We start from the raw sequence: 25,680 nt of genomic DNA, 5'->3' as shown, positions 1-25,680 counted from the left end.
TTCCCCCCATAAGAAGTGGTCCCCCCAGCAGAGAGGTGCAATGTGATGCAGGGAAAGGGTTACTTTACCTGGCTGAGTGCACAGTGCAGAGCAAAATCCAACACTCTCACACACGAGACAAAAGACAAATGTACTTTTTTTGCATTACTTAATTTTTTAAATATATAATGTAATTTACAGCTTTTTAATATGTATTGCATTGTACTGCTGTACAAGACAACAAATTTCATGACATATGGCAGTGATATTAAACCTGATCCTCTTCAGAATTGGGGCAATTATGGAGAACACATGGACACCACATGTTGAACCGCTCTGTTGAGCCAGAGCCAGACACACGCCCACACTGCAGGGGATGGAGGCCTATCAGCCAAATCACCCCTTCCACACTGCTACCAACTGCCTCATCTGTCACCACAAGGTGCATATCACCAAAAATCATCTTGCCCGCCCACCATGACCTCAAACGTTCCTGAATAGAGGTGGTGGACAGCACAGAACCACATCCTAGACACGAGAGATTGTGCAGATGCTGGAAATCCAGAGCAACACACACAAAATGCTGGAGGAACTCAGCAGGTCAGGCAGCATCTATGGAGAGGAATAAACAGTTGATGTTTCAGGATGAGACCCTTCATCAGAACTGGAAAGAAAGGGAGAAGATACCAGAATAAAAAGGTGGGAGGAGGGGGAATAAGGCTAGCTGGAAGGAGATAGGTGAAGCCGGGTGGGTGGGAAAGATCAAGGGCTGGAGAGGAAGGAATTACATAGGAGAGGAGGGTGGACCATAGGAGAAAGGGAAGGAGGACAGGACCCGGGGGAGATGATAGGCACGTGAGAAGAGGTAAAAGACCAGAGTGGGGAATAGAAGAAGCGGGAGGGGGATGAAATTTGTTCACTGGAAGGAGAAATCAATATTCATTCCATCAGCTTGGAGGCTACCCAGACAGAATGTAAGGAGTAACTCTGCACCCGGAGGGTGGCCTCTTCTTGACTGAAGACAAAGCAATGGACTGACATGTCAGAATTGGAATGGGAGTTGAAGTGGTTGGCCACAATTATTCTGCTCACCCCATTGCAGGGAGGATATGGAGGATTTGAAGGACTGCCAGACTGGGTAACAGCGTCTTCCCTCAGGATGTGAGACTATTGAATACCCTGCTACCACCGAGGGCTCGCCACTAGGACAGCGAGCTGTTTACATGTGCTGTGCCCCACATGCATTTTAAAATATCTTTTATTAACTTATTTCTGGTAATATTTTGTTTTATGTGCTGTGTGCAAATATTTTGCGAATGCACCGTAATCCGGAGGAAGACTGTTTCATTTGTTTGTGTATACGTACAGTCAGATCACAATAATCTTGAACTTCAGGATGGGTTCAGCCTTTTGCCTAGCTATCATCTCCACGGATGCTGCCTGACCTGCTGAGTTCCTCCAGCAGCCTGTGTGCGTCACCAGGATGCTGCCTGGACCAGAGGACTGAGCTACAGAGAGAGGCTGGGCAAGGATGTGTTGCCTTGGGCAGGTGGGCAAGTTTGGAGTGGCTGAGGAAAGCCTGATACTAATATATTAGATGGTCAGAGGCAGAGTAGACAGTCGGTAGCCTTTTGCCAGAGTGAAAAAGTAAAGACTGAAGAGTATGTATTTAAAATGAGAGGGAGCAAGTTCAAAGGTGTGTAGAGGGTAATTTTTTTTAAACTCAGAGTAGTGAGTACCTGGGGTGGTAGTAGAGACAAGTACTTCAGCGGTGTTCGAGAGGCTCCTTGACAGACACATGAGTGTGCAGAGACTTGAGAGATATAGATATTGTGTAGGCAGAAGCAATCAGTTTATTAAGGCATTTAATTACAAATTTTGTTAGTTCAGAATGAGATTATAGGCTAAAAGGCTTGTTCCTGTGTTCCACTGTTCTATGGTAAGGTAGCACTAGGGTAGAGCAACGTTTTACAACCCCAAAGTTCGAAGTTCAAATTGATTTATTACCAATGTACGTAATGTACCAAGATTAATTATCTTACTCAACAAATCTATTGAATAGTAATGTTAACAGAATGAAAGACCACACAGACTAGGGTGTTCAAGCAGAGTGCAGAAGACAACAAACTGTGCAAATATAAACCAAAATAATAAATAAATAAATAAATAAATAAATAAATAAATAGATAAATAAATAAATAGATAAATAAATAGATAGATAAATAAATAAGTAAGTAGATAGATAGATAGATAGATAGATAGATAAATAAGCAAGCAAGCAAGCAAGCAAGCAATAAATATTGAGAACATGAGATGAACAGTCCTTGAAAGTGAGTCCATCGGTTATAGGAACAGTTTAATGATGGAGCAAGTGAAGTTGAGTGAAGTTATCCCCTTTGGTTCAAAAGCCTGATTGTTGAGGGGTAATAACTGTTCGTGAACCTGGTGGTGTGAGTTCTGAGACTCCTGTACCTTGTACTTGATGACAGCAGTGAGAAGAGAGCATGACCTGGGTAGTGAGGATCTCTGATGATGGATGCTGCTTTCCTATGATGGTAAACACAAAAGTGCACTGCAGATGCTGTGGTCAAATCAAGACGTACAAAAAAGCTGGATGAACTCAGGTCGGGAAGCATCCGTTGAAAGAAGCAGTCAACGTTTCGGGTTGAGACCCTTCGTCAGGTCTAAAGAAGGAGGGGCCAGGGGCCCTATAAAGAAGGTGGGGAGAGGATGGAAACCCAATCAGAGGAAAGATCAAGGGGTGGGGGAGGGGAAGCAGAGAAGGCATTGGCAGGTGAGGTGAAGAAGGAATCTAAGGGGAAAGCACTATGGATAGTAGAAGAAGGCAGAGTCATGAAAGGTGATAGGCAGCTAGAAGAGGAGACAGAGTAGAGGTGGGATGGGGAAGGGGGAGGGAGAGAATTACTAGAAGTTGGAGAATTTGATGTTACATCTCAATTACCATCTAGGTAGTGTCCAGCCCCTTGGTATGACATCTCGTATACTGACTGGGTAGTCTCCAGCCCCTTGGTATGAACATCGAATTCTCCATAAGGCCCTCATAATTTTGTATCTCTCTATCAAATCTCCCCTCAATCTTCTACAGCTCAAGGAATAAAGTCCTAACCTATTCAATCTTTCTTTATAACCCAGGTTCTCCAGTCCCAGCAACATCCTTCTTCTCCGTACTCTTTCAACTTTACATCTTTCCTGGAGGTAGGTGACCAAAACTGCACGCAGTACTCCAGATAAGCCCTCACCAACATTTTATACAACTGCATCATAACATCACATCTCCGGTAGCCAGTTAATGGATTTTTGACAGGAAAATCTAAGGTCCCCAATGGCACATTGATGAACATGTGACAAATAAAGCTAATCTTTATGTTCTACCTTCTTAAAGAACATCAATACTATACAGACTGTTGAGGTATCCCCCTTGCTTCTTGGTCCAGAAGTGCCGCAGGTTAAGGCAAACGGTACAGAGGTGGTGCTGGGGGCAGTCCTCATTCCTGATGTCAGCACCCTGACCTGGAGAGATCACAGCCCAGAAGCCTTTCTAAACCCATGAGGGATTTCTGAAACGTCAACTCAACCAACAGCAACGCCAAGGCACCCATTTCCAATCAGTTGGAAATTTCCCTTCACTCCGTCACTGCCAGGTCAATGTTCTCAGACGGACCACCGATAGACCACCCCCCCCACACACACGAGTAGGAACAGCACACCAGTCAGAAGCCAAAAACCTCACCAACACAGCCCATGCCCCAAGACCTGGTACTACAAAAGCAGGATGCTGGTTGATTTGCAAGAGTTCACCTTCTCAGCCAATGTCTGGCATAGGAACGTGTACCCTCTGCCCACTGGAAACTATACCGGTGACCCAATATTGCTCCCCAAACAACCGCTTCCACAGAGCTGCTGAGGCAAACACTACAGGTGTATCTGACGGAAAGTTGGCTAAATTACGAGTGAGAAAGGATTGGAGGGGTAGGGTGAAGGAGGTCAGGAGATGTGTAGTTTGAAGCATTGATAATTCAGAGTCACAGAGCACTACAGCACAGAAACAAGTACCTCAGCCCAGCCCATACCGAACTACCATCCTGCCCAGCTCCATCAACCCACACTACCACCATACCCTCTAAATACCCTCCAAACATCCTCTAAATGTTACATTTGAACCTGCACTTTCACTGGCAGCTTGTTCTACGCTCGCATTGACCGAGGGAAGCTCCCCCTCAGTCCCCTGCTTCCAACCATAACTTATCTTCATCTGCTAAGTTTTTAAAAGAAAATTATAGTGTCATATCACAAGCTTTGGCTCAAGATATGTCTCTACCAAAGGAGATGCAAGGTATAAGGCACACCTTCTCTCCGCTAGCTTACAGGTCACCCTTGGGCAAGGTGTTGCACCTGCTCAGCAGCAACACCCCCCCCCCCCCCAGATCCCCCAGATCAGGGTCACGCCATGCCTCGGGAGCAGGAGGTGTATGGTTGTATGAGCAGCTGCTGCATATCACATGTCCTGGTTATGTAACCACTGATGTCAGGCAGACAATCTGAAGAATATTGATGAAGGCTGGGGTCACCCATCTTGTAAAGACACTGTTCAGAAGAAAGCAATGGGAAACCAGTTCTGAGGGAAAATTGCCAACAATCATGGTTGTGGCCCACATCATACAATATAACGACAATGATATCTCACAAGCACTCTGGTTCTGTACACAGGTAGCTGGGAGTGAGAGCTCTCTTTTTATACTATACATTTTAAAATATATATATTCATAATTCAATGGCTCAATTTAATACCAGAGAATTGTATACTATATACAACCTGTAATTCTTACTCTTCACAAACATCCACAAAACAGAAAACACCCCAAAGAATGAATGACAGAGAATGTTAGAACCCCAATGCCCCCTCCCCCCACGCATCGCCTCTCCGCCCTCCCCCTCACTCCACTTGCTCCAGCAAAAGCATCAACCCTCCCCTCACCACCCAGTATGGCAGCAATAGCAAAGCCCCCAGAGACCATGATCTAGAATCCATCAAAAACCTACTGTCCATCCCAACACTTCATCATTACAGACAGGCACAGGCACAGGCTCTCTCTCACTAGCAAGAGAGAAAACAATATCGCTCCTGCAACGAGAGGGGAGACCAACAGCCCTCTGCTTCGATGCTACAATCTGCCTTGTGGCTTGTCCAAATTTAATTTACAGTATTTTTTTTTACATATTTCTCTGCACTGCTGCCACAAAAACAACCAAATTTCACAACAAGTCAGTGATAATAAACCTGATTCCGATTCTGAGGATGCATTATCACAGAACATTACAAAGTAACGTGCGAGCGATGGGGTGAGAAGGGATGCAGAAGCCCGACCATCCACTTGGTCGAAGACCACAGGCTCAGTGCTGGGGTGTTCTGTGGGGCAGACAGCACCTGTGGAGAGAGATGGACTAACCAGATGATGGGCCTCAACCTGCCTTACCGACAGCATTTCGCATGTTATTGTCATAGATGAACAATTTCTGTCACATAGCAGGGAAACAGGCCGCTCGGCCCAACTGATCCATGCCAACCATGCTGCACAGCAAGTTCATCCCGTCTACCCCACCTATGCAGATGGCTTTCAAATATTGCTAATGTGCCTGCAAGGTGGCAGGGTGGCGATGCATCTCTCCCAAAGGAGCTGTAAGGTGCTCCTCCCCTCCGCTAGCCTGCAGGACACCCCTGGGCAAGGTGCACCACCTGCTAAGGCCCTTCCCCATTGATCAGGGTCACGTGAAGCCATGGGAGCAGATGGTGGATGGTTGTATGCCACTGACGCCAGGCAGACAATCTGTAAAGAGTACTGATAATGGCTGGTGGGGGGTCATTGGGGGGAAATAATGGAAGTAGGCAAAGGCAAACCACTACTACAGAAAAATTTGCAAAGAACAATCATGGTCATGGAAAGACCATGATCGCCATATCATACGACACGGCACGTAATGATGATGAATGTGCTTGCTTCAATCATCATTTCTAGGAACTCATTCCAACTATGCAAAACCCATCAGGGAGACTACACGGCATCCACAGCAGGACCACCAGACTCTCGAAAGCAGTTCCTTTCCCCAAGCAGTAAGGCTAATCAACCCCTCCACCACTAACCCACCCCTCCACACCCCCAACCAGCACTACTTTATCATTTCCTGTCAGAGTCCTTTATGTACAGACACTCCTTTGACTAGCGTCACTTTATGCACATACGATCAATCTACGCATAAAAGCTATCTTATTTTATTTACATTTATTGTTTTTTTATTATTGGGTACTTTATTTTGTTGATTTTAAGTGCCGCATTGAATCTGGAGTAACAATTATTTAATTCTCCTTTACACTCGTGTTCTGAAAGTGACATAAAACAATCCTGAATCTTAGTGTGAAGAAGATACCGTAAGATCTCAAGATCACAAGACCATAAGAAGTAGGAACAGAATTAGACCATTTGACCCATCGGGTCTGCCCTACCATTTCACCACGGCCAATCCACTTCCCCCTCAGCCTCAATCTCTTGCCTTCTCCTCGTATCCCTTCATGCTTTTTGACTAATCAAGAATGTACAAACTTCTGCCTTAAAAATACCCAATGAATTAGCCTCCTAAATCGCTTGTGGCAACAAATTCCACAGATTCACTACTCTCAGGCTAAAGAAATTCCTCCTTATCTCAGTTCTAAAAGGACGTCCCTCAATTGAGGGTGTGCCCTCTGGTCCACCTAGCCACATCCATTCTATCGAGGCCTTTCAAAAGTCAATAGCTTTCAATGAGATTCCACCCCCCCCCCCCCACCCATTCTTCTGAATTCCAGTGAATACAGGCCCACAGACATCAAACGCTCTTCATATGACAAGTCTTTCAATCCCAGGATCATTTTCATGAACCTCCTCTGAACCCTCTCCAATGTCAACACATCCTTTCTTAGTTAAGGAGCACAAAACTGTTCACAATACTCCAAGAGAGGCTTCAACGGTGCTTTATAAAGCCTCAAAATTATGAGATAAAGCCTTAACATTCCTAGTACAACAAAGCACAAAGTTCAAAGTAAATTTTATTATTGAAGTACATATATCTCACCATATACATCCCTGAGATTAATTTTCGTGCTGCATACTCAGCAAATTTATAGCTATAACAAGATCAATGAAAGATCAACCAGAGAGCAGAAGACAAGAAACTGCAAATGCAAATTTAAAAAAGCAATAAATATTGAGAACATGAGTCCTTAAAATGAGATCATTTTTTGTGGGAACATTTCAATGATGGGGCAAGTGAATGTAGTTATACCCCTTTTGTTCAAGAGCCTGATGGTTGAGGGGTAACAATTGTTTCTGAACCTGGTGATGTGGGTCCCAAGGCTCTTGTACCTTCTACCTGATGACAGCAGCGAGAAGCGAGTATGGCCTAGGTGGTGAGGATCTCTGATAATAGATGCTGTTTTCCAGTGTCCATCCTGGCACTCTCTCCGATCACCTCTCCCCACGTCTATCCTGGGCTCTACCACCGATCACCTTTCCCCACGTCCAATTTGGTGCTGGTACTGATCCCCTTTCCCCACATCCCTCCCAGCACTCTTGCCAATCACAGTTCCACAGATGTGGTTCCTGAGACCTCAGTCAATGGGAATAATTATTTTCTGCAGGTCTTGAAGAAGGGTCACTGACTGTCAGTCTCCATAGATACTGCCTGACCTGTTGAGTTCCTCCAGCATTTTGTGTGTGTATCTCTGGCTTTCCAGCATCTGCAGCTTTTCTCAATCATTTTCTGATCTACTCCGCCTGTACTCATCACGACTGTAAATGCCACGATCAGGTTCAGATTCAATTCACAGAAAGAAATGGTGAAAAGTGTTATTTGCATTAACAACCAACCCAATTTTGGTGTGCGGGAGCCAGCCTACAAGTGTCACCACACATCCTGGCACCAACACAGCATACCTACAATGCTCGGCAGAGCAACACAGAACGCAACTCACTAACCCAAAAGACTACAGCAAAACAAGCCCCATTCCTCCCTCCCACCCCCATTCATACCCAGTCCTCAGATACAGCCCCAACCCACCATCCAAACATCTTGGTTACTTTATCAGTCAGGACGTACACCACAGATTGTCAGGTGTGGTGTGGTGAGGTTTGGTGCATTATCTGTTTTCCGGCTTCAGATTCAGATTTATCACGTGTACGTTGGAATATACAGCATTATTTGCACTCACAACCAACATATCTGAGGGTGTGCTGACGGCAGCCCGCAAGTGCTGCCATTCACTTTGGCACCAACAGAGCATGCCCACATTGCTCAGCAGAACCACACAATGCAACTAGCAACACAACACACCCCGTTCCCTCCCTCCCTCCCTCCCTCCCTCAATATACTGTCCTCTCACCCCATTCAGGCCAGCTCTGGTCCCTAGTGAGCAAAACGTCAGAGTATGACCCATTCCCCCCACCCATAACTTCCACTGTCCTCTCACCCCATTCAGGCCAGCTCTGGTCCCCAGCGAGCCCGTGGATTCACAGACGCAGAAGCAGGGATCTGGCCATCGGCCTCAGCTTCCGATCGAGCATCAGCTCTGATCTTCAGCAATGATCCCAAGACTCACCGATGAGGACCCCAAAACGCTGGGCTTCAAACTCTGGGCTCACCAATTCACGCACCCAGAGGGAGTCACTGTCACTGTCCACCCCCCATGTCAGATGTGCTCACTCCAGTGACAACAGCCCCAGCTCTCCAGCCTGGCAGGTAACTAAATAAACCGTCCCACATCACGAGAATCATTTTACACCCTCCCCAAATCGGTCACATCCTTCCCAATGTCTGACACAGTATGGCAGTAAAGTGGTTAGTGCAATACTTTATCGTTGTAATATTGGATTTAATTTCCCTCCACTGCCTGTAAGGAGTTTGTACATTCTCCCCATGACTGTGTGGCTTTCCTCCAGGTGCTCCAGTTTCCTCCCACAGTCCAAAGACAGATGGGCAAGTTTATTCAGATAGCACATTGAATAGGCTATTCCGGCCCACCAATCCCCCGATATAATCCTAGCTTCATCACGAGACCACTTACAATGACCAATTAACCTACCAACCAGTACATCTTTGGACTGTGGGAGGGAACCAGAGAGCCAGGAGGAAGCCCTCACGGTCACGGAGGGAACGTACAAACTCCCTACAGGCAGCGGCAGGAATTGAACCTGGGTCGCAGAGTATGCTACGTTGGTGCCACTAAAGTGGATGCACCCACGGGCTGCCCTCAGCCTCCACAAACATCCTATGATTATGAATTTACTTTGAACTTTCCCTGAGGCTCTAGGGCAGGGGTTCCTAACCTGGGGTCCACAGGCTCCCCATTAATGGTCAGGTACTTGGTACTTGGTAGATTGGGAACCCTTGATCTAGGGACGATGTTTCTTTTGGCATTGCTTAATTGTAATGTTCTTACCTAATACCTCAGCCCCTAGCAACACAATTCCTCCTTTACTGCTCCCAACCTCTTATCCCGCTCACTTTTCCACAGGATACTTCCATGTTCCCTGCTGGTCCTCTCTTCTAGAGTGATCATGTCACACAACGTGGAAACAAGACCTTCAGCCAGCTGGCCCATGCCAACCAAGATTATCACCCAAACTAGTTGCCTGTCAAAGCTCAAGTTATTATCAAAGTAACTGTATGTCACCATGCATAACCCTGACATTCGTTCACTGCTGGGTATTTGCAGGAGCATAAAGAAATAAAATCGAATCAATGGAAAAGTACGTACAAGGTACAGAGAGGGTAAATGCAAGCAAGCTTTTCCCACTGAGGTTGGGCAGGCCAACAACCTGGGATTACTGCAATCATGGATTAAGCGTGAGAGATGAAATGTTAAAGGCAGGATCCACAGATTCCTTGGTTAATGGTAGGGGTCAATGCCATAAAATGGTTGTGAACCTCTGGATTAAGGGAAACATTAGGAGGCAACTTCTTCACTCAAAGGGAGGTGACACTGTGGAATGAGCTGCCAGTGCCAACTGAAGCATGCAAGCTTGATTACAATGCTTAAACAAAGTTTGAATAGGTACATGGATGGTCTCGGTGCAAGTCAGTGGAGTAGGGCAGGGGGTTTCCTAACCTGGGGTCCAAAGACCCTTCAGTTAATGGTAAGGGTCCATGGCATTAAAAAAAACATTGGGAACCCCCGGACTAGGAAGTTTAAATAGTTTGGCATGGGCTAGATGGGCCAAATGGCCTGTTGCTGTGCTGTATTTTTCTGCGACTATAACAAAGATTGAATGCTCTAAAGATGACAAATTGTGCTAATATATAAAAATAATAAATAGTACTGAGTATGAGTTGTAGAGTCCTAAATGAGTCTATAGCTTGTGGAATCAGTTCAGAGTTGAGGTGAGTGAAGTTATCCACGCTGGTTCAGGAGTCTAATGGCTGTGTTTGTCTATGACCCATTTCCCTCTAAACCTTTCCTGTCCATGTACCTGTCCAAATGACTTTGAAATGTCACTTTTGTAGTTGCTGCAAACAATGATCTTGACCGATTGTTCTGTATTCACACTCCTGTCTTTTATCTTCTATTCCCTCTGAAATTTCTGTTCTCAGCCGCATTCTTTCTCACTTGCATTAATGGTCTGACATCTTTCTTCTTTCAACCGCCCCCCTCCTCATTTTACTCTACCTTCTGGGCGATTGTGAGAGACGATATAAGATCTATGGAGCAGAACAGTCCATCTGGGTAGAGGATGAAGAATAGTAAAGGGGAAAAAAAACCCCTTTGTCTACAAGGCGATTGTTGTCTACAGGCTGGTTGGTGGCATCCGTCGGTCTCGAGAGACCATGGATCTGTGCCTGGAGTTTCCAGGGCACAGGCCTGGGCAGGGTTGTATGGGAGACCGGCAGTTGCCCAAGCTGCAGGCCTTCCCCTCTCCACGCCACCAATGTTGTCCAAGAGAAGGGCACTAGGACCCATGCAGCTCGGCACCGGTGACATCGCAGAGCAATGTGTTGTTAAGTGCCTTGCTCAAGGACACAAACACGCTGCCTCAGCTGAGGCTCGAACCAGCGACCTTCAGGTTACTAGTCTGATGCCTTGCCCACTAGGCCACGCGCCAACACAACACAACAGTAGTCTACAGACTACTTAATAAAAGTATTGCAGTGGCTGAGGTGATTAACCAAGAAACAATTGAGGTTTGTAAGAGTGGCACAGCAGTTGCCATGGGGGATTTTAACTTCCACACAGATTGGGTGAGTCAGGTCGGCCAAGGAAGTCTTGAGGAGAACTTCATAGAATGCATCCCTGATGGCTTTCTTGAGTAGCATGTTAGTGTACCTACAAGGGAAAATATTATCTTAAGATCTAGACCTGTGCAATGAGACAGGTAAGATTAACAATCTTGTAGTCAGGGATCCTCTTGGAAAGAGTGATCATAGTATAATTGAATTTCGCATTCATATGGAGGATGAAATAGATCTAAAAATAGTGTATTATGCTTGAACAATGGGGTGAGGGAGGAGTTGGCTAATGTGGATTGGAAGCACAGGCTGTTTGGTAGGACAGTTGAGGAACAGCGGAATATTTTCAAAGAGATTTTTCACAGTGCTCAACAAAAAGTATATTCCAGTCAAAAGTAAGGACAGTTTAAGTGTGGGGAGCCTTGGATAACTAAGGAAATAAAATATAGTATCAAATTAAAAGCTCATGTGTACAAAGTCGCAAAGAGTCGTGGGAGACTAGAGGATTGGGAAAACTTTAAAAAGCAACTGAGAACAACTAAACAAGAAATAAGGAAAGAATAAATAAGAAATAAGGAAAGGGAGTGTGAAAGTGAATTAGCACAAAATATAAAAACAGCAAAATTTTTTATAAATATATAAAGCAGAAAAGGGTGGCTAAAGTCAACGTAGGTCTCTTGGAAGACAATAAGGGGAAATTGATTTTAGGTGATAAGGAAATGGCTGAGGCATTGAACGATTATTTTGTGTTGGTCTTCACGGTGGAGGACACGTCTAATATGCCAAAGAAGGATGTTATGGATGAAATAGGAGGTGAGGACCTTGATAAAATCACTGTCACTAAAGACAGAGTGATGAGCAAACTAGAGGACCTAAAGGTAGATAATTCCCCTGGTCCTGATGGGATGCATCCCAGGGTGTTGAAGGAATTGGCGGAGGTTATAGTAGATGCGTTAGTAATCATTTATCAAAACTCTCTAGACTCTGGATAGGTCCCAGCAGTTTGGAAGAAAGCAAATGTCACGCCACTTCTTAAAAAAGGATGTAGGCAAAAGATGGATAACTATAGGCCAGTTAGCTTAACATCTGGAGTCGGAAAAATCCTTGAAGCTGTCATTAAGGAAGAAATAGTGGAATATTTAGGAAGGAGTGGTTCCATTAGACAGACAACAGCATGGATTCAGAAAGGGCAGATCCTGTTTTACAAACTTACTGGAGTTCTTTGAAGACAATGATTGCAGTGGATAGAGGGGAACAGGTGGATGTCATATACTTGGATTTCCAGAAGGCATTCGATAAGGTGCCACACAAGAGACTTACAAATAAGATACGAATGCATGGAGTCAGAGGAAGTGTCTTGGCATGGATAGTGAATTGGTTAACCAATAGAAGGCAGAGAGTTGGTATAAACGGGTGTTTCTCCAGTTGGCAGTCTGTGGTGAGTGGGGTGCCGCAGGAGTTGGTGCTGGGCCCGCAGCTGTTTACCATTTACATTGATGATTTGGAAGAGGGGGCTGAGTGTAGCGTAGCAAAATTTGCTGATGACACTAAACTGAGTGGAAAAGCAAATTGTACAGAGGATGTGGAGAGTCTGTAGAGGGATATAGATAGGTTAAGTGAGTGGGCCAAGGTCTGGCTGATGGAATACAACATCAGTAAATGCAAGATCATCCATTTTGGAAGGAAGAATAGACGAACAGATTATTATATAAATGGTGAAAGATTGCAGCATGCTGTTGTGCAGAGGGACTTGGGAGTACTTGTGCATGAATCACAGAAAGTTGGCTTGCAGGTACAACAGGTTATTAAGAAGGCAAATGAAATATTGGCCTTCATCGCCAGAGGGATTCAATTCAAGAGAAAGGAAGTCATGCTGCAACTATACAAGGTACTGGTGAGGCCACACCTGGAGTACTGTGTGCAGTTCTGGTCTCCATACTTGAGAAAGGATATACTGGTTTTGGAGGGAGTACAAAGGAGGTTCACCAGGATGATTCCAGGGATGAAGGGGTTAATCTATAAGGAGAGATTAAGTCGTCTGGGACCATACTCCCTGGAGTTCAGAAGAATGAGAGGGGATCTTATAGAAACATGCAAACTTTGAAAGGGGTAGATAAGATAGAAGTAGGAAAGTTCTTTCCATTAGAACTAAGGGACATTGCCTCAAAATTCAGGGAAGAAGATTTAGGATGGAGATGAGGAGAGACTGTTTTTCCCAGAGAGTGGTAAATCTGTGGAATTCTCTGCCCAGGGAAGCAGTTGAGGCTTCTTCACCAAATATATTTAAGAAACAGTTTGACAGATTTTTACATAGTAAGGGAATTAAGGGTTATGGGGAAAAGGCATATAGATGGTGCTGGGTTTATAGACAGATCAGCCATGATCTTATTGAATGGCAGGGCAGGCTTGATGGGCCGGATGGCCTACTCCTGCTCCTATTTCTTACGTTCTTATTTTTTCAGTTGACGTAAAAATTGACAACATACTGAGCAGGCCAACAATAGACCTCAGGGAGATGTACACATGTTGGGAGATCAATACATGTCAGTTGGAATTTGAAGCTGAAAATTATGATGTCTCTCACATGGAGTGACCTAGGGGGGAGAAGGAAACCATTCTGGATAGGTGCAATCATGTAAGGTTCAAGTTTATTTATCGTAAGTACATTCAGCAGTCATTTTCTTGGGTCCACCTGTAACCTGCTCATTAATGCAAATATCTAATCAGCCAATCACTCTTGTTATGTTTTATAGCTTCAAAACATTAAACTAATTCAAAAGTCGATACGGTAGTCCGAAATGTGAGTCTAAGTTCGTGCTCACTTTAGGTGAGGCTCGCACATGTGGTTGTGTGATGACATTTTCAATTCACATATCTTTACTTCTAACCCATAATGAATTATTCAAATGACGAAGAATGTTTATTCAAAATATATATACACACACACACACACCCATACACGAAACTGCTCAAATATTACTGAGCAGTAATATTTTAAATACTACATACACAACAAACTCGATGCATAAAAGCATGCGGACATGGTCAAGAAGTTCGGAGCAAACATCAGCATGGGGAAGAAATGTGATCTACATGACTTTGACCGTGGAATGATTGTCGGTGCCAGATGGGGTGGTGTGAGTCTATCAGAAACCACTGACCTCCTGGGGGTTTCGTGCACAACAGTTTCTAGAGTTTACAGAGGAACAGAAAAACATCCAGTGAGTGAGTGGTAGTTCTGTGGGTGAAAATGCCTGGTTAATGAGAGAAGACGGACTGGTTCAAGTGACAGGAAGGTGACAGTAACTCAAATAACTGTTACAACAGCGGTGTGAACACATAATATTGAACCTTGAAGTGAATGGAACCATGAACATACACTCAGGGCCACTTTATCAGGGACAGGAGGTACGTGTTAACATCAACACAGCCGAGGCATGGCCCTCAAGTATCACCACATGTTCTGGTGCCAACATATCATGCCAGTTACCCATGACAGAACAACATAAATGTGCAAAGCCTTTTGAAAGTGGAAAATCTGGTTGTGAAAGTGGCTTAAAATAACACGTGAAATCTTAAACATACCGCAGGAACAAAGAACATACTGGATGGACTTTTATGAAACACTAGCTCGGCCACACTAGCCAGTACTGCACTGGGTACCAGACATCACTGATTGGCTTAAATTGTCACATGTACATTGAAACTTACCATGAAATGCAATGTTTGCAACAAATCAGTGAAGATTGAAGGTTGGAGAGGGTTCAAAGGATGTTCACGAAAATGACTCCAGGATAGCAAGACTTATCGTATGAGGGCTGCTTGATGGTTCTGGGCCTGTACACATTGGAATTCAGAAAAACAATTGTGGATCTCATTGAAACCTACTGAATGTTGATAGAGTGGATGTGGAGAGGATGTTTCCTATGGTGGGAGAGTCCAAGACCAGAGGACAGCGTCAGAATAGATGGGCGTCCATATAGAATGATGAGGAGGAATTTCTTTAGCCAGAGGGTGGTGAATCTGTGGAATGCTTTGCCACAGGTGGCTGTGGAGGCAGTCATTGGGTGTATTTAAGGCAGAGGTTGGTGGGTTCTCGATTAATATATCTATAGAATAACAGCCAAAATGAATCAATGAAAGACCACACCAACTTAAGACATTCAACCAGACAGCAGAAGACAACAAATTGTGCAAATAATAAACAAATAAGCAATAAATATCACGAAGATGAAACAAAGACCTTCAAAGTGAGTCCACAGGTTATAGGAACAGTGACGGTGAGTAACATTGAGTGTATTTATTCCCTTTTGTTCAAGAGCCTGATGGTTGAGGGATAATAACTGTTCCAGAACCTGGTACCTCCTGCCTGATGGCAGCAGCGACAAGGTGGTGAGGGTCCCTGATGCTGCTTTCCTGTGACAGTGTTTCAGGTAAGTGTGCTCAATAGTTCCATCTAATATCAGAGAATGTATACAATGTACAACCTGAAATTCTTACTCTCTCTGCAGACATCTTCGAAAAACAAGAAAAACCCCCAAGAATGAATGACAGAAGAAAATGGTGGGCCTCCATCTCTCACTCAATGTCAGCAAAACCAAACAGCCAATTATTTTCATCCCACCCGTACCGGTTTCACCGAACACCTTGAGCTTCTCTCTCCCCTCCCCCACATCTTAAATCCATTCATCTTTTTTTCTCTAGTCCTGCTGAAGGGTTTGGGTCCAAAATGTCAACTGGACTTTTTCCCATAGATGCTGCCTGGCCTGCTGAGTTCCTCCAGCATTTTATGTGTGTTGCTTGGATTTCCAGCATCTGCAGATTCTCAATTATAGCCAATTATTGACTTCAGGAGAAGGAACCAAGAGGTCCATGACCCAGTCCTCATCGGAGGATCAGAGATGAAGAGGGCCAGCAACTTTAATTTCCTCGGTGTTATCATTACAGAGGATCTGTCCTGGGCCCAGCACACAAGTGTCATTACTAAGAAAACATGGATTGAGTAAAGGTGCAGTTAACGTTCTGACTTGGCAAAACGTTCACAGTGACACTGTGGGAGGTACTTAAAAGCTAACTTGACCACCAATGAAGGACATGGCAGAGGTCCCACCAAACCTTTGAAAATCCGGGGGCAATGCCAGGGAGGGTGGAAATTGTGGATGTTTTCAATCCTATGCTCCTCTTCCCATTGCTTCCATTAGGGAAGAGGTAGAGGAGCCTGAAGACTCACTGTGATTCAAGAACAGCAACTTTCCCTTCAACATCAGACTTCAGAACCCATGAATGGTTCCGCACTACTTTTTACTCCACTGGGACCAGTGTAGATCCCACAGTACCGTGTACAGTCGGGGTGATCCCTGTCACTGGGACCAGTTGTGATCCCACAGCACTGCACAGTCGGGGTGATCCCTGTCACTGGGACCAGTGTAGATCCCACAGTACCGTGTACAGTCAGGGTGATCCCTGTCACTGGGACCAGTTGTGATCCCACAGCACTGCACAGTCGGGGTGATCCCTGTCACTGGGACCAGTGCAGATCCCACAGCGCTGTGTACAGTCGGGGTGATCCCTGTCACTGGGACCAGTGTAGATCCCACAGCACCGTGTACAGTCGGGGTGATCCCTGTCACTGGGACCAGTGTAGATCCCACAGCACCGTGTACAGTCGGGGTGATCCATCACTGGGACCAGTGTAGATCCCACAGCACCGTGTACAGTCGGGGTGATCCCTGTCACTGGGACCAGTGTAGATCCCACAGCGCTGTGTACAGTCGGGGTGATTCCTGTCACTGGGACCAGTGTAGATCCCACAGCGCTGTGTACAGTTGGGGTGATCCCTGTCACTGGGACCAGTTGTGATCCCACAGCACCGTGTACAGTCGGGGTGATCCCTGTCACTGGGACCAGTTGTGATCCCACAGCACCGTGTACAGTCGGGGTGATCCCTGTCACTGGGACCAGTGTAGATCCCACAGCACCGTGTACAGTGAGTCAAATCAGAGCTGCTGCTGGGGGCATACTCAGAATTAGGTTTAATATATCCAGCACATGTTATAAAAGTTATTGTCTTTGTGGCTGCAGTACAATGCAATACATGATAATAGAGGAAAAAAATCTGTGAATTACACTATTTATATTAAATAGTTAAATGAAATAAGAAGTGCAAAAATAAAAATTCTTAAAAAGTAGTGAGGTAGTGATCATGGGTTCAATGTTCACTTAGAAATCGGATGCCAGAGGGGAAGAAGCTGTTCCTGAATCATTGAGTGTGTGTTCAGGCTCCCGTACCACCTCCCACATCCTATCAACGTGAATGGGACATGTACTGGGTTAGAGGGGTCCTTAATGATTGACACTGCCGTTCTGAGGCATCGCTCCTTGAGAATGCCCTGGATACTACAAAGGTAGTGACCATGATGGAGCTGACTAAGTTTACAACTCTCGGCAACTTATTTCGTGACCAAATGGTTGGTGATGCAGCCAGTTAGAATGCTCTCCACGGTACATCTGCAGAAATTTACAAGCGTCTTTGATGACATACCTAATGGCTCCATCATGGGTCCTAGCCTCCCTACAATCAAGAACATCTTTAAAACGGCAGCATCCATCATCAAGGAAGGACCCGCATCACCTCGGACATGCCCTATTCTCATTGCTTCCATCAGGGAGGAGGTACAGGAGCCTGAAGACACACACTCAGTGATTCAGGAACAGCTTCTCCCCCTCTACCATCAGGAAGGAGGTACAGGAGCCTGAAGACACGCACTCAGTGATTCAGGAACAGCTTCTTCCCCTCTGCCATCAGGGAGGAGGTACAGGAGCCTGAAGGCACTCACTCAACGATTCAGAAACAGCTTCTCCCCCTCTGCCATCAGGGAGGAGGTACAGGAGCCTGAAGGCACACACTCAGCGATTCAGAAACAGCTTCTCCCCCTCTACCATCAGATTTCTGAACACAGAGACTACCGTTGCTTTTTTTGTTCTCATTTTTTTTTAAATATTCCTTTTGTAACTTACAAAAATTTTAAAATACTCTTGCTGCCACAAAACAAATACCAGGATATATATCAGTGATAATCCTGATTCTGATAAATGCTGTACAACTGCTGAGCAATGAAAGATTTCAGGGTGAATTACTTTTCAAGAAAAAAGTGCAGTAACCCAGCCTGCACTCAACAAGCTCCCCGCACAGCACAAGATCATAAGACATACGAGCAGAATCGGGCCATTTGGCCCATCCAGTCTGCTCCGCCATTTCATCACGGCTGATCCATTTCCCTCTCAGTCCCAATCTCCTGCCTTCTCCCCGTATCCCTTCATGCCCTGACCAATCAAGAAGCTATCAGCCTCTGCCATAAATACAAAAAATAACTTGGCCTCCACAGCCGCCAACAGCAACAAAGTCCACAGATTCACCACTCTCTGGTTAAAGAAATTCCTCTTCACCCCCATTCTAAATACTTTTGAGGCTATGCCCTCTGGTCCTGGACTCCCCCACCGTAGGAAACATCCTCTCTACACCCACTCTATTGAGACCTTTCACCATTCAATAGGTATCAACGAGGTCACCCCTCATTCTTCTGAATTCCAGGCAGTACTGGCCCAGGGGCATTAAACGCTCCTCATATGACAGGCCTTGCGCCAGAATCATTTTTGTAAACTTTGAACCCTCTCTAATGTCAGTCAGCACGCCCTTTCTTGGACAAGGGGCCCAAAACTCCTCACAATACGTCATAGTGATCAGAAGTGCTCTGTGATGGTGTACACTGAAAGGCCTGGAAGAAAACCGCCACTGCAGCTTCTGTTTGCGCAGAGGTCGCAAATTAGACCAAGAAACTCGGGGGGGGGGGGGGGTAGCACTCTCCCTCACTGCTGACACAGGCTATGTCAGTCTCACTAAAGGCAAGCAGTGGAATTTGAACTCAGAACCTCTGACTCAGAAGGAAAAATGTTACCCACCAAACAATGTACGAAGCTGAAATGATACCAATTAACAAATCATAACAAGGAGACGGAATACAAATTAGCCATCCGCCAAGAATCCACAACACGAGCTGACTGTGAGAACGATGATGTAACCCAGTGACAGAAGGACAGATTTACCTCATGGACACTTTGTAGAGATTACTGAAGTTATCCTGACTCTGCTGGTACAAACCATGTGAGTGAAAGGCAGACTTATAACCTCCCCCTCCAGGAGGAAGTACAATGCGATGGACTTCACTGGTCAGGAGCTTCAAGACTCACAAGATTCATACTGCAGCTCCTCCAGGAAGACCAAAACCTTGTTGTTGGGTTCAGAGGCTTGCGTGCCTCAATGACCTGGCGAGCCATGTTGGCTTGTGCTTTGGCTCTTTGTAGGGTCACCCATGCCAAACAGGTCAAAGAGTAGAGGCCAGCCTGAGAGTGGTCCAAGTTTGGAGGTTCAGTTCAGGGTGAACAACCCTGACTGGTCAAAAAAACAATTGTCACAGAAACAGCAATGAAGAATCCTTCTATACAGCCAGTAGCATAACAGGCAGCAAGTATAAAACTCTGGTTAGACCACAGTGGGAGTATCGTGTTCTGTTCTGGTCGCCTCATTACAGGAAGGTTATGGAAACTTTAAAGAGGGTGCAGAGAAGATTTACCAGGATGCTGCCTGGATTAGAGAGCATGTCCTATGAGGATCGGTTGTGTGAACTAGGGCTTTTCTCTTTGGAGCGGAGGAGGATGAGAGGTGACTTGGCAGAAGTGTACAAGACGATAAGAGGCACGTATCGAGTGAACAGCCAGAGACTTTTTTCCAGGGTGGATATGGCTAAGATGAGGGGGAATAGTTTTAAGTCAGTTCCGGCAGACTGGGCGATTGAGACACACAAGACGTCACTGCAACCACGGAAGACCCCAGTTTGTGACGCCTGATCATTGCAATGGACTCTGATTTCCCAGGTCAAGAGAGTGGAACTGCCCCAGTGAAAGGGCTTTTCCCCTTTAAAAACTCTCCCACACAGAACTCAACAATCATCACCACTTTAAAGGTGTTTGGAGGAAAGTATGGGGCGGAGGGGGATATCAGGGGCAAGTTGGTTACACAGAGAGTGGTGAGTGCATGGAACATCCTGAGAGGGGTGCTAGTAAGGGCAGATACCGGGGGGGGGGGGTTCAAGAAACTCTCAAATAGGCACATGAAAAATAGAAAAATGGAGGGAGGGTTAGACTGATCTTAGAGTAGATTAAAAGGCCAGTACAACATTGTGGGCCGAAGAGCCTGTGGTGCGCTGTAAATTTGCATGTTCCACATGGCAGTGGAGTCACAGGCAATTTATGCATAGCCAAGCTCCCACAAGCAGCTACAGATAATGCAATGAAATACTGTTATAATGTAGCTTGATACTTCCGCATCCCTATTTTGGGAAGTAATTATTGGTCAGGACATCCGGAAACAAAATTCTGCTCCTCTGATATTATCACCACGAGCAGATGGCTTCCTACTGGGGGGGGGGGGGGGGGGTGGAGGAGAATGCTAAAGTCTTTGCACCCAAAGCAGGGGTGGTTCGTTACTTCGGGCAGCAGCCTCTGGATCACCCAGCTCTGAGGAAAAAGCACAAACCAGGGAGAGCACAGGCTATTTCCCCTTTTAAAGGGCCAAGAGGCCCAGGAATCCCCATTTCCCCTCTTTCATGGCCAAGAAGCTACAGGAGTGCTTGTCTGTCCTCTTGTACCTTACCCAGGCCACTCCACGCAGGCACTTTCATACAGCACAGCTTCCCGGACTAACCCACTGACCCACGTGAGAGTGGACGTGGACAGGATGGGGGTGGGAGGAGTCCCCTCGACATTGCCCCAGAACAGAAAAGCATCCCTTTAGAATGGAGATGTAGTCAGGGTATTCAGCGTTGTGGGGTGAAGGCAGGAGAATGGGGTCGAGAGGGATCATGAATCAGCCATGATGGAATGGTGGAGCAGATTAATGGCCTAATTCTGTCAGATGGACTTGTAGAATCTCCTGCTGAAGACTGTTTATTCATCAGGGTTTCCCAACTTGGGGTCTGCAGACAGGTTAATGGTAGAAGTCCATGGCATAAAAAAGATGGGGAACCCCTGCTGCAGAACCTCGTGTTTATGATTTGCCACCCACACCTCACTCAGCTGCTCTCCTCTCCTGCACTTCCTGTGTCATTCCTAACTTCAGATACTTTCACTTTTCTCAACAACCATCTCAGCACAAGGTGCAAATTCCACAACAATATCCAAATGCTACACTTGCAAACACTTTGACCATGATCTCACCCAACTGATAAACTGAAGGTAAATTCCTTCCCACTTCCCATCAAAACAAAAACTTTAAAAGTGACAACAAACTGCAAAAGCTAATGCAGATGAGAGGAGATACATCACATCCCAAATTTCTATGGAGAGGATTCTAACTGGCTACATCACCCTCTGGTATGGGAGGGGCTACTGCACAGGATTGAAATGAGCTGCAGAGAGTTGTAAACTCAGTCAGCTCCATCATGAGACATTAGCCTCCCCAGCATCCAGGACATCTTCAAAAGGCGATGCCTCAAGAAGAGCAGTGTCCATCATTAAGCACCCCTATCACCCAGCTCATGTCCTTTTCTTATTGCTACCATGAGGGAGGAGGTACAGGAGCCTGAAGACACACACTCAGTGATTCAGGAACAGCTTCTTCCCCTCTGCCATCAGATTTCTGAACGGACAATGAAACCTTGAACTACCTCACTACTTTTGTGCGAAATATAAATATATATGACATCTATAATTTTAATTTTATATAAAATAATCCTTAATTTACAAGATATAAAATTACATATTCAAAAATGAGTGGCATGGTAGCATAGTGGTTAGCACAATGCTTTACAGTGCCAGAGACACAGGTTCAATTCCTGCTGTTACCTGTAAGGAATTTGTACATTCTTCCCATGACTGCATGGGTTTCCTCCCACAGTCCAAAGATGTACCCATTTGTAAGTTAATTGGTCAATGGCTCAGAGAGCTATGTTAGCTGAAGTCAGAGCTTTATGCTTTGGCTCTTGGTAGGGTCGCCCATGCCAAACAAGTCGGAGGGTAGAGGTCAGACTAAGAGTGGTCCACCGGTCCTCCAGGTTTGGGGAGTTCAGCTCAGGGTTGACAACACTGACTGGTAAAACAAGATTGTTACAGAAACAACAAACTTCTACATCTGACTGCGACGGTATTCCTTAGTGTCCACCTGGGACTCGTGTGACTGACAGTCATGAAAACCGAGAGGAAGCCCTGAACACTGCCAGAGATGGGGGACCTTCATTGCTGTCCTGAACGCCAGCGGGGTAATGGGCAGAGTGCAAATGGCTAGAAGGGCCAAAGGCCTACTTAGTGCTGCATCTCAAAAAATAAATAGTTTGATAGTTCCATTTAATATCACAGAATGAATACAATATACAACCTAAAATTGTTGACATTCGCAGGCGTAGGACAAGCGTATAATGTATTATACCCTATAAATCATGCATTTAAATAGTATATACATTAATAGCATACACATTAACGTGTACACTAAATTATATACAAAATGTAATTTATATTACAGATTGTAATTTATAGTATATTTTAAGTATTGCACTGTACTGCTGCTACAAATTTCAGTAAACCTGATTCCAATTCATAATAAATATACTAACAATGTCAGTGCCTACACGGTGGAGGATACAATCTGGTCCAATATCTAACCTGAAAGTTCGAAACAACAAGCTGGAGATGGGACAGCAACAGAAGGATGGTGGAAACAGTTAACTAGTTACATAACAACTTTGACGAAGCATAATCACTTTACTGAAATTCAGCCGGGGGGAGTCATTCCTGGTGCCAAACATCAGTGGTAGAAGCTAATTTCAACAACCCTGCAACCCAGATATCTAACAGCAAACTGCTTATCTTTCATATGACTAATGAAGTCAAGATTCAAGATTGCTGAATATCCTTTCCAGTACACAATTGTAAAAAACAAAATTGTCACTCTGAACTGATGCAGCACAGAAAACATAATAATTTAAAAACAATGAACAATAATACGTTAAGATAGCTTATATACAGATTGATTGTAGGTCCATAAAATGACGCCAAGCACAGGAGTGTCTGTACATAAGGTGACTGACAGGAAAAGATAAATGTAGTGGTGCGTGGGGGTGGGGAGGGTCAGTGGGTGGAGGTGTTGATCAGCCTGACTACTTGGGGAAAGGAACTGTTTTTGAGTCTGGTGGTCCTGGTGTGACAACTAGAAAAGCTCTTTGCTGTCACTGCTTTTTTTCCCTCCTCGATTTTATTTATCCTACGCTATTGTATCTTGGAATTGCATTTCTGACACAATATTTATAGTACAGAAACATCATTCATTTAAAATTAACTCTGCAAAAAAAAAATCCCACAAGGCACATGCCGAGGGTCAACAGCAATCATTCCAAATTAACCCCTGACCCTCAAGAAGGAATAACAATATAAAATGTGGAACAGTGCCAGGAAATGGGGCAAAAGGAGAAAAGAGGTTCCCCCAACCCCCACCAGGAAATGGGGCAGAAGGAGAAAACAGCTCCAACCCCCACCAGGAAAAAAAGGTAAAGGGGCAAATATCCAGGCACGGACACCAGCAGAAACAGAAAGGACGAATGAGAACCTGCATACTAACTCCATCTCTCTCACGGGACAGCAAGGAAATAGTTTCAAACCAGAAGTTCGAGCCAAGTGAACAAACTATCACTAATTCAGCAGCTACACACGACCAAGAAACTCCAGGTAAATTTGAATATCAACACAACCACGTAATAAAATTACAAGCCCAGTAAGATGAAGCTAAATATATTAAAGTGAGACTTTAAATGTGTGCTACTTTAAGGTACAGAATCCTTGGTTAGTGTGGGAGTATTCACCAGCTATTTTTATTTTAAAATTAAATCATTATTTGACACCAAACAATTTCTCCAGTGTAACATTCTGCTTCAAAAGTAAAATACATCTTGCTTAAGGGAACCAGAGCAGGGCAGAGCTTTGTAAACAGTTCCTTCAAGAGATAAATACATTCAATTGTGTGAAAAAAAACTGAAGCTAAAAACACACATCAAATTGCAACACTCCTAAATGTTTTGGATACTGCAAGTTGCTCATTTTCTCCTTCTTTTTGCTTAAGAAAAGTGCAATACAAGGTCGCAACTGATGCTGCTGCTGGTGGGGGGGGGGGGGGGGGGGAAGGAATAGAAGAGGTGGCCGTCCCGAAAAGCAAGTGGGCCTAAAAATTAACCCTCAAGATAGATGGGTAAGGGGGACATCTGAAGGAAGGGGGGACGAGGGAGAGAAAACTTTCACCGATTTTGAAAAAGGGGGGAGGGGAGGAGGGGGAGGAGAGGAGGGAGGGGAAAAGCGAGCGGTGGAACGGGACAACATTGGGATTTATCAACATTCGGAAATGGAAAGCCGAGACATGTATCAACGTTCCATTCGCAGGGACTTCAAAGGGAAAAGAGATACATTGTAGCAGTCTGCAACATGACCTGCGACAGGAGCACTTAGACAAGCAGAGGCGGCCCCCGGGTTATTGTTTGTATCGCTGTGCTATTTCTTTTTTTAATTTTTAAAAAAGGAATAAGGTGGTTTGAGGGGAGGGAGGGGGTGTTTTTTTTAAATAAAAGAGGATAATGGGCATTTTTCCCTGGGATTGTTGTTTTACCTCTCGCTCGTTCTCTCTCTCTCTCGGAAGGGAGGGGTGGGGAGGGGTAGTAAGAGCGGGCGCGAGAGAGAGAGAAAATAAGGGAAAGACATTTAAGAGAAATTTGTAATACTCGAAAGGAACTCACCGTCATGAAGAGCGCCTGCCTAACGGGGTTTCCTCGCCATCACATCAGGGGCTAACATGACTGAAGGGAGGTCATAACAACAGCTGTTCCCGCACAGTCCTGTCAAAAAATGCAATCACATTTTCAAAGCTTCGGCTAAACACCAGCCCCTCTCTCCACAGACACCTCACCCGGCAGGAAAAAATATTTCACTCCCATTTTTCCAGATATTTATTTACTAGGTGATTTTTTTTCTTTTATTCTAAATTATTATGTTTTCATTTGTCCTTTCCCGCTGTGCTCATCACCCGCAGTTTTTAAATCTGAGCCTAATTATTCGTGCATTGATTTCCCTGAACTGGTCTCCAACCCAGACGTTTTCTTTCACTTTTAATTATTTTCTAAAATTCAAGGCACATTTCTTGGTCGCCTCCTCACTGGGGTCCTTCGGGTGCCAAATCAATAGATGATGAGCCGGGGTCGATGGGCGTATCTGATTGGCTAAGAATCGCACCGCAGCGGCCAATAGCCGTTCATGATTGGCGAACAGGCCGCCACTGATGGCTGCGTTCCGTTGGCTAACTGTGGATCGCGATTAGCCAATCGTTACTGAGTAATGGGCAAG

The 25,680-nt window shown here is 45.1% G+C and overlaps 1 protein-coding gene across 5 annotated transcripts in view; it reads right to left on the bottom strand.

Annotated features, from left to right (window-relative positions):
* Window positions 1–25,450, bottom strand: part of LOC132402237 (BRD4-interacting chromatin-remodeling complex-associated protein-like) — a 163,915-nt gene extending 138,465 nt beyond the window's left edge. For all 5 annotated transcript variants that reach the window (XM_059984999.1, XM_059985000.1, XM_059985001.1 and 2 more), the window contains exon 1: window positions 25,077–25,450. The gene's annotated coding sequence lies outside the window, so the exon portion shown is untranslated. The remainder of the gene's footprint in view (window positions 1–25,076) is intronic.
* Between the last annotated feature and the right edge of the window lie 230 nt (window positions 25,451–25,680).

The sequence above is a fragment of the Hypanus sabinus genome, chromosome 11, assembly GCF_030144855.1.
Source record: "Hypanus sabinus isolate sHypSab1 chromosome 11, sHypSab1.hap1, whole genome shotgun sequence".
Classification (NCBI taxonomy): Eukaryota; Metazoa; Chordata; class Chondrichthyes; order Myliobatiformes; family Dasyatidae; genus Hypanus; species Hypanus sabinus.
The sequence above is the reverse complement of the archived record's forward strand: the minus strand, read 5'-3'. Positions and strand labels throughout refer to the sequence as shown.